Here is a 9,232-nt window from a genome sequence, read left to right as displayed (position 1 = left end):
CAGTAGATTATAAGCTTTGTAATGATACCTTACAAGAGACCTTTTGCGTGAGGCATATCCCAGTTACTTACATTCACTTATTACCGTATTTTCTCTAAAACTATCTCAGTTACATTATATTGACTTATTATCAAGTTTTTATAAAACCATATAGACTGCACAACGTCACACATGGTTCACATTATTTGGTAGCCAGTGTACTTGCCCTGATTTAAATGCACACCGAAAAATAAGAGGCAAAACAGAACATAAAGGAATGGGTGTGTGGCCACTACAGTTTCTATACTACATAGATTAGCTACCTTTAAGAAGGGTTATTAAAAGAGGAGCTGGTATGTATTGTACAGATAGAGCCTGGCAGTTTTGCACCTATCTTGTGGTTTGGGCCCATCTCTGATTAAGAGTGAGACTAAGGGAATGGATTTGCTTCCATTAGTTCCCCTGTAATCCATGCCTTAAGGTTGTCGAGGCCTCTAATGCTTTTGGGCTCCATCATGGGAAGTGCTGAACCGCTGCTGCAAGATGCTGAGTCCCTCCACTCCCCTCCTCTGCAGCAGCCATCCAGGCAGCTCAGCATCTCACAGGATCACGTTCCCGTGTCACTGTCAAGGCACCCGGCCCCGGTGTCCTGAGAGACCAGAGCAGCTGCACCAGCACGAGAACGGGAAGGACACTCTCACCGCCCCTGACCCCAGAACACTGGGGGCTGAATGGATCCTCTGCTGTCAATCAGATGTCGAGAGAAGTCTGGAAACCACGCCCATAGCCTGTATCCCCGCCCACACACAGATCCAACCAGTGGAAAAGGAGGGGGGGAGCCCGTTCTAAATCCCACCCTCTGTGCCATCCCATAGGCTAGCGTGACTGCTCGTCGCCTCAGCATTGGCTGACGCCGCAGCCAGGCAGGGACAGGCTGGGCGGGGTCGGCCCCTCACGTCCCCCCCTCGCCGCCAGGCAGACCCCGAGGCTAGTAAGTCAGTGAGCGGAGCGGAGGGGAGGTGGTGTCTCGGGGTGAGGGAGCGGCGGACTCCGGAGCGGCGGCGCCGCTGGGCGGGAGGGGTGAGTCTGACTAGCGGCTGTTCGGGCTGAGGGAACTTTTCTTGGCGGGGCTGGGAGACTTTGGCCGTTGGGACTGTTAGAACCGCCGGGTAACGGCAGCTTGGGGAGGTACCGGCCTCCCGGCTCCCTCCAGTCCCGGGTCCGAGCGCTGTCAGGCGCTCCCTGCAGCGGAGTTCCCCCTCTTTCCCGCCGCCGCGCCTGGGGCTGGGGTGTCCCTGCCCGACGGGCTTCGGAGTGCGGGTGGCTGGTGCTGCTGCTGCTGGGGCGCCCTGACCCGAGGCGGCGGAGGCGCTGCCCCGGCTCTAAGCCGGCAGCAGGGGTCAGTCTGCGGAGCCTGCCGAGCCCGACTGGTGCTGGCCTGGGTCATCAAGCGGCGAGGACTGAGGTGATCGCTCGTGCCGGGCTTGGGGCCGCGTGTTCCCGGCGCCCTCGCAGCGAGACGACAGAGGGTCTCTGCCCCAAGGCGTTTGCCGCGCGCCTGGGCAGCGCCTGGGGCTGGCGGGTCTGGGAGCGCTGCCCCCGCGATGTGCCCGCACAGCGCCCCGACAGGCAGCCAGGGACCCCCTCCGCTCGCGCTTGACAGATGGGAAAGCGGAGGCACAGGCAGCCTAAGCCACTTGCCCATCGTCTCACAACTGGAGTCTGGCGCAGTGGCCTGCGCGTGTTTCTCTTTAGGAGAGGGCTTGTGGAGTGTGTGTGTGTTGCCTTGTGGCAATTTGGTTATCAGCACTGGTGACTCTGATCTCTTGTTCACATCTTCACAGGTTGAGAGTCCCCGAGTCTCTTGGTCTCCTTTCACATAGAGGTGGGGTCATGGGGAAAACCAGAGAGATAGGGGATGGTCTTGCTGAGACTGCTTATTAATAAATAGCTGTACTGTACATATCCATCTTGCTTCAGAACACTGGAAAAGACAGCCTGTGCCTTGAAGTGCTTGCAGTCTGCTACAGACAAGACAAAGATGCTGCAGCTATTTAGCTCTTCTATTACACTAGGATGAGTGTTTCAAATATCACTTGTGATGTGCTGTTACTTGTAGAATTTCTGCTTCTTATGCTCAGTTATTAGTCTCTACTTCCTCTGTCACTTCTGTTTGTGTTTTTGTTTAAGCATATAACTTTTTATGGAAAGATTTAAAAACCAATCTGGTGCTGTGCTGGTTACATTAGTGAAAATTAATCTGCTTTCATTAATCTTTCCAGCACATTTCCTCTTCTGCATTGATTTCAATCCACTCAGACAGGTATGTGAAAGCGGCAGAAAGAGCTGTAGTTGGTGGCTGGGTTTGCTTCTATGCAGATTTCCTTAACCAGTTGCTTGCACATTAAATTCAGGTAACTTAAATTTTGTGCTGTGTACATCACATTTTTTGAAAGGCAGAGGTCAATGTCTGTAGACTTTTTTAAAGTCTCTAACCCTGGAAACCATTGCACTTGTCTCTCTTCTCATCTAATTTTATCTCAGCCTTGAAAAGCCTTTGGAAGGATTTTCCATTCAGAAGTGTCAGATGGCTGACTGCTATATTTTCACATATTTGAAGGGTTTGTGTGACTTCTCTGATTTGATACTAACTTTTGCAATTTCGATTTTCATAATGATTTTCATAATGAAATCAATATTTTGGGAGTTTGTCCTTTTGAGAAGAAGGAAATGGATGAGTAAAAGATGCAGGTGCCTGTTTAATGGCTACTTTTGAGTAATCTTGATAGCTACAGACTTCAAAAAAGGTACAAACAAATTGTATATCAAAGAATATTTGTGAAGCAGACTGTTGTAACATTGCTAGTTATTTTAGTGAGATCTGACAAACATTTCTATTATAAAACAGGATGGTGGAAACAGACCCCTTTCGAAGTTTTTTCTTTTTACAGATTAGTGGTCTATTTTTGGGGTACAAGCTGATTTTAACAAATGAATACATTTGGAATATGCTTTAGTCCAGTGGTTCTCAACCTATTTACCATTGTGGGCTACATATGCAGCTCTTTGTGTTACGTGGGTCACATCTAGGGTGACCAGATGTCCCGATTTTATAGGGACAGACCCGATTTTTGGGTCTTTCTTATACACAGGGCTGGCTTTAGGCCAATTCCACCAATTCCCCCGAATCGGGCCCCGCGCCTAAGAGGGCCCCGCGCCCAGTGGCAGAGCCGCCAGTGTGGGGGCAAGTGGCCGAGAATCCCTTACCTGGCTAGAGGCTCCTTTTTTAATTTTTACTCACCCGGCAGCGCTCCGGATCTTCAGCGGCACTTCGGCGGCCGGTCCTTCACTCGCTCCGGGTCTTTGGCAGCACTTCAGCGGCAGGTCCTTCAGTGCCACTGAAGACCCGGAGCGAGTGAAGGACCCACTGCTGAAGACTAGGAGCGCCGCCCGGTGAGTACAAGCCCCACGTGGTTTTTTTTTTTTAGTCATCCCTGCTGGGGCCTCGTCAAAACTGTTCGAATCGGGCCCCGCACTTCCTAAAGCCGGCCCTGCTTATACAGGCTCCTATTTCCCTCCACCCCCCCCCCCCCCATCCACTGTCCTGATTTTTCACAATTGCTGTCTGGTCACTCTAGTCGCATCCATACAATATATATATATACTACCTGTATGGAACTGAGAGTGTCACATGGGCCACAGCTGTGTGGGCTGATTGGGCTGCAGGTTGAGAACCACCGCTTTAGTCCACTCTTCATAGAATATCTTTCCTCTAACATATCAGGTTTAGTTCTCTGTTGTTGTTTTGCAAGTGAAATCTTTCTTCGATTTTGTTGCTATGGCGGTGGGGAATAGCACTATAAAGCTTGGTTTAATTTCCAGGGTATTTTAATTCCTAAGATGAAATTTTATTAACAATAAAATACTCTAAGTGTAATTTGAGGGACACAGTTTCTTTGTCTTAATTTCTTTGGCATACTTTCCTTCATTGTAAGAAAACACAGCATAAAGCTTTCTTCCAAAATGAAGATTTTATTTTGTTTGTGGTACCAAAAATACCAGTCATAAGATACGTTTTTAACAAAGCTAATGGCAATTTTGATCTATAGTGTTTTGTTGGCTGTATTTCTAAATGTAGTAGTTCTTTTGATTTCAGTATTGAGGTGCATTTAAATAGATCAAACTGCTAAAGGAATATCTTTTTTCCTGTATTGAGCTTTCACTGGTGGTGATAATATATTTCTGGTCTGCCTGTTGGCTCCCTTCCTCCATTTCTTTTGTTTCTATTAAGAGAGTGCCACAGGCAGATTGACAAATAAGCAGGAATAGCTGGATATTTACTCCCTTAAGCTCCAACCTTGTAAAGACTTTTAAACGCATGCTTAACTTTACTAACAGTGTATAAAGTTAAGCAACCCATGTGCTTAAGTTGTTGTAAGATCAGGGATTTAGACTATGCCTTGTTTGTACTGTGCTTAGCATAATGGGACTGGCCAGAATCCATGACTGGGGGGCCCCCTCTCATTGCTACTGCAATACAAATTATTAATAACAGAACTGATTTTTTTGTGTACAGAATTGAACAGCATTGTTGTGATATTTGCATGCCTTGGACATGTTCCTTTCAGGCCGGTAGTAACAGACGCTTATGCCTCTCTCTGGTCATTTGTGTGTTGTATGTTGTTTGCCTCACAACGAAACGTTATTGGATATTGAGCCAGGTGCCAGTCGAAAGGTTGCAAAATCTGCAAGAGAATCTACAGGAAGAAACAAAACAATAGAGTAGTGGTTCCCAAACTTTAACAGCCCGCGAACCCCTTTCACTAAATTGTGACATCTCGTGAACCCCCTCCTAAAAATGAATATTTCCAGGGATTTAAGTTTAAATTTCCTCAGTGTGATGGATTCGCTTGCCTTGCTCTGCATAGCTCTTGGAAGTCTGGAACCACTGGAGAAAGATAAAGTCTCAGGTCTGGTTGGGCATCAAGTCTGTTTCTGTATTTGGTTTTTAGATGTGCATATGAGGAAAATGCTTTCTCGCATAAGTATGTTGTTGAAAATGGTAACAAAACTGCAGCAGCTTTTTCTGCCAGAAAGGGGTACTCGTTTCTTAAACTCAGCCAAAAGTTGATCAATGATAGATTTCTGAAACTCCTTTTCAGTTCGTAATCACAGGAGATCTCAATCAATTTCTCTTTTTCCTTTGTGTTTAATATCTGTGTTGAGAAAGTGGTATAATCAAAAGGGTTGCGAATTCAATTATTATCGCCTGACATAGCTGGAAAGTATTCCCTGAAAGTTGTGCAAAGTCCTTTTAGGTGTGCAATTATATTGGTTTTAGTGCACTGATCCAACTGAAGTTTATGTTCTGCCAGGAAGTCATGAAGATTACTGAAACACTCAGCTTGATTGTTTTCCAAACAACTTCCCCAGAACTGCAACTTCTTTATCAGGGATTCAACTCGCTCTTGCACATTGAAAACTGTTATATTGAGGCCTTGAAGAGATAAATTTAAGTAATTAATTCTTGAGAAAATTTCTGCTAAATAAGCTAGGCTCTGGACCCAGACATTATTTTCCATACAGCTGGCAAGTGGAAAGGGTGGCTGTTGAAAAAAAACCTAGGATTTCCGTTCTAACCTCAAACAAGTGCACAAGGATTTTACCCCTTGAGAGCCATCTAACTTCAGTATGGGTCAACACACAGTCGTGTATACTACCCATTTCTTCACAAAGTACGTGAAATATTCTGGAATTTGTTGGCCATGATTTTATGAAATTCACCATTTTCACTGCATTGTCCAGCACTTCCTTCAGTCCCTCTGGCATGCATTTTGTTGCAAGGGCTTGTCTATGGGTGCTGCAATGAGTCCAAGAGACTTTTGATGCAACCTTTTTTGTTCGAACTACAAATCTAGTATACTTCCCCGTCATTGATGTGGCCCCATCAGTGCAAATGCCTAGGCAATGAGACCAATCTATTTCCTTTTCTTGAAAATATGCATTAGTCAGATTGAAGATATCTTCTCCAGTTGTACGTTCTTCCAACGGTCGGCAAAACAACAAGTCTTCTTCAACCATACCTTCATTCACATAACGTACAAACAGTAGCAAAATAGCTATATTAGCTACATCAGTTGATTCATCCAACTGTATAGCATAATATGGACTATTTTTCACTCTATGTACAATTGTGGTCTCTCCATTATTTGACATGTAATTAATTCTTAATGACAAGGTATTATTGGACAAAGGTACCATGTCAATCCTTTTTGCAGCCTTTTTTCCGAGCATGCAATGAACTACGTCTTTTATACGTGGACCAATCAAGCTCTCTGCTATGGTATGGGCTTCTGATGCTTTTGCTACTTGGTAGCTCACGTGGTATGACGCTTTAAGTGCATTTTCATGATCAGTACTTGCTTTGGATATAAAACTGGTAATGTCAATTTTCTTCTCAGCTAATTTTCGCTTGAAAAAATCAACAGGCTTGTTGAGTTGTGAAGGATGCCTAGTTTCTAAATGGCGCCGAAGTAGAGAAGGTTTGAGGCTGCTGTTTGCTAGAACATCACCACAAATCACACACGGTGGTTTTGGATGTTCTTGATCACCATTGCATGTAAAGCCATATTTTATATAATCATCGTCATATTTTCTTTTCTTTGTAAGTGTCTTTCCAGGACCATCATGATCATTAGACTTAGATTTTCCACAGTGTGGACTTGAGGAAACGCTAGCTGATTCCAGCATCTTTACACTTTCCTTTTTCAGCCACTTATCCATTGAACTTGTGTACAAAAGTTCTAATAAAAATAACAGAGACTGCTAACAACCAACAAACTAAAAACTGAGAAGATTCACTCACTGAAGCAAATCAGCACTCCAGAGAGAAGGACAATTACTGAGACACCTTAACGCTCCTACACTGGCTACAACGTGCTTCTGGCTGGTTTGGCTCGCAAACAGCTTTTCTTCCACCGAGGAAGGTGGGACAGGAATCTGAGCTGCCACCTGCACCCCGCATGGAGTGCTGGGGTTCAGGGCTGCTGCCTCCCCCGCTGACAGGGGAGGGCTGGGGCTGCCGGCTCAAACTGCCCGGCCCCGCTCTCCCCGAGGCTCGGGCTGCTGGCTCCACCGCTGACGGGGAGGGCTCGGGCTGCCGGCTCAAACTGCCCGCTCTCCACGAGGCTCGGGCTGCCAGTTCCCTGGCTGACAGGGGAGGGGGTCGGGCTGCCGGCTCAAACTGCCCGGCCCTGCTCTCCCTGGGGCTCGGGTTGCCGGCTCCCCCGCTGACAGGGAAGGGCTGGGGCTGCTGACTCAAACTGCCCGCTCTCCCCAAGGCTCGGGCTGCCGGCTCCCGGGCTGACGGGAGGGCTTGGGCTGCCTGCTCAAACTGCCCGGCCCCGCTCTCCCTGGGGCTCATGCTGTCTGCCCTGCAACTGGGTCCCAGCAGAGTCCTCTGGCCGCCATTAATGAAATTTTTCTTGCGAACCGCCTGAAACGTTCTGTGAACCCCCAGGGGTTGGCGAACCCCACTTTGGGAACCACTGCAATAGAGGGGTGGGAAGCGGTGGCCTACTTATGAATGAAGTCAAAGGATGGGATTTGTATATATTGGGAGACAAGCTGACAGCATGCCTGCCTCATGAAAGGAGAATCACAGCCTAGCCTGTCTATAAAATGCTGCAAGACCTTTGGGTGAGCATTACTCTACTCTACAAGACACTAAAGTATCTAGTTAGTTAAGTCTAGGTTCTAGAATGCGTGTTAGGATTTTGTTTTATATGTAAACATTTGTTTTCTACTTGCTACTACTTGCTGTTACTTGAATCTCTGTGCTTTGTTAAATAAACTTATACTTGATTTCAATATAAAAGTGTCAAAGTGTTGTGTGTTAAGTGGAGAGATAATCTGAAGTGGATCTGGTAAATTGGGGTGTACTGTTTCTTTAGAAGCAAAGAATTGGTTAATACTGTGAGTGTTCAGTGTAACAGAGGCTTCAGTGAGTGTTCAGTGTAACCTCCTTCGGGGGTTGGAGTGTTCCTATTGCTAACCTGTAGAGTAACTGGGGCTGGTGAGGCCTAGAGGGGAGTGTTTGTGTTGCCTGTGGCCATTGGATTTGGGGATATGACCCACGGAAGGCACAAAGCTTCCTTATGCTAAGGGCATGTGGTAGTGAGGTTCCTCACAACCCTGGGTATCCTGGGAAGCATCACAGTTGTCTACTAAAAATCACACTTTGATTCAGTGGCTTGCCAAGAACATTCAGCACTGGTCTGAACCGTATAGGAGTGTCCACGCTAGGAAAAAAGCATATTTTTACAGTGTTGGCTAATGGGTTAGGAGAGAGCTTAGTGTTTTCCTTGACCTGCTAGCACATGTTAAAATTTCAACTGTGTTGTCCACACTATTAGAGAGAGGAAGTGGGGGCGAAAAACCTAACTGGTTTCAAGACTGACCTTGATAAGTTTATGGAGAGGATCTTATAATCAGACTGTTTACGGTGGCATGTAACTGATCTGCAATTGCTAGTAGCAAATATCTCCAATGGCCAGTGATGGAACAATAGAGAGGGATCTGAGTTACTACAGACAACTTTTCCCAGATGTCTGACTGCTGGGTCTTGCTCATGTGCTCACCGTGTAACTGATCACCATATTTGGGCTCGGGAAGGAATTTCCCCATAGTCGGATTACATACATAAGAATGACTATACTGGATCAGACCAAAGGTCCATCTAGCCCATTATCATGTCTTCTGACAGTGGCCAATGCCGGGTGCCCCAGAGGGAATGAACAGAGCAGGTAATCATCAAGTGATCCATCCCCTGTTGCCCATTCCGAGCTTCAGGCAAACGGAGGCGAAGGACACCATCCCTGCCCATCCTGGCAAATAGCCATTGATGGACCTATCCTCCATGAATTTATCTAGTTCTTTTTTGAACCCTGTTATAGATTGGCAGAGACCCTTGGAGTGTTTCATCTTCCTCTGCAGCCACGGTCACTTGCAGGTTTAAACTAGTGTAACTTGAAGTCTTTAAATCATGATTTGAGGATTTCACTAACTCAGCCAGAAGTTATTGGTCTATTACAAGAGTGGGTGGGTGAGGTTCTGTGGCCTGCAATGTGCGGGGGTTCAGATTGGATGATTATGATGGTCTCTTCTGGCATTAAAGTCTGAGTCCATGAGTCTTACCAACAGAAGTTGATCCAATAAAAGATGTCTCTCTAATATCCTGGGACTGACATGGCTA

At 46.4% G+C, this 9,232-nt stretch overlaps 1 protein-coding gene across 8 annotated transcripts in view; it reads left to right on the top strand.

Moving 5' to 3' along the window:
* The first annotated feature begins 915 nt into the window (after positions 1-915).
* The window catches only part of HYCC1 (hyccin PI4KA lipid kinase complex subunit 1), a 94,215-nt gene continuing 85,898 nt past the window's right edge, over positions 916-9,232 (top strand). For 3 of the 8 annotated variants that reach the window (XR_010598307.1, XM_065583339.1, XM_065583338.1), the window contains exon 1: positions 923-1,059. The gene's annotated coding sequence lies outside the window, so the exon portion shown is untranslated. Of the gene's footprint in view, positions 1,060-9,232 lie in introns of all 8 variants that reach the window. The other 5 variants (XM_065583337.1, XM_065583342.1, XM_065583336.1 and 2 more) reach the window with 3 other exon arrangements.

The sequence above is a fragment of the Chrysemys picta genome, chromosome 2 (genome assembly GCF_011386835.1).
Source record: "Chrysemys picta bellii isolate R12L10 chromosome 2, ASM1138683v2, whole genome shotgun sequence".
Lineage (NCBI taxonomy): Eukaryota > Metazoa > Chordata > Testudines > Emydidae > Chrysemys > Chrysemys picta.
The sequence above is the reverse complement of the archived record's forward strand: the minus strand, read 5'-3'. Positions and strand labels throughout refer to the sequence as shown.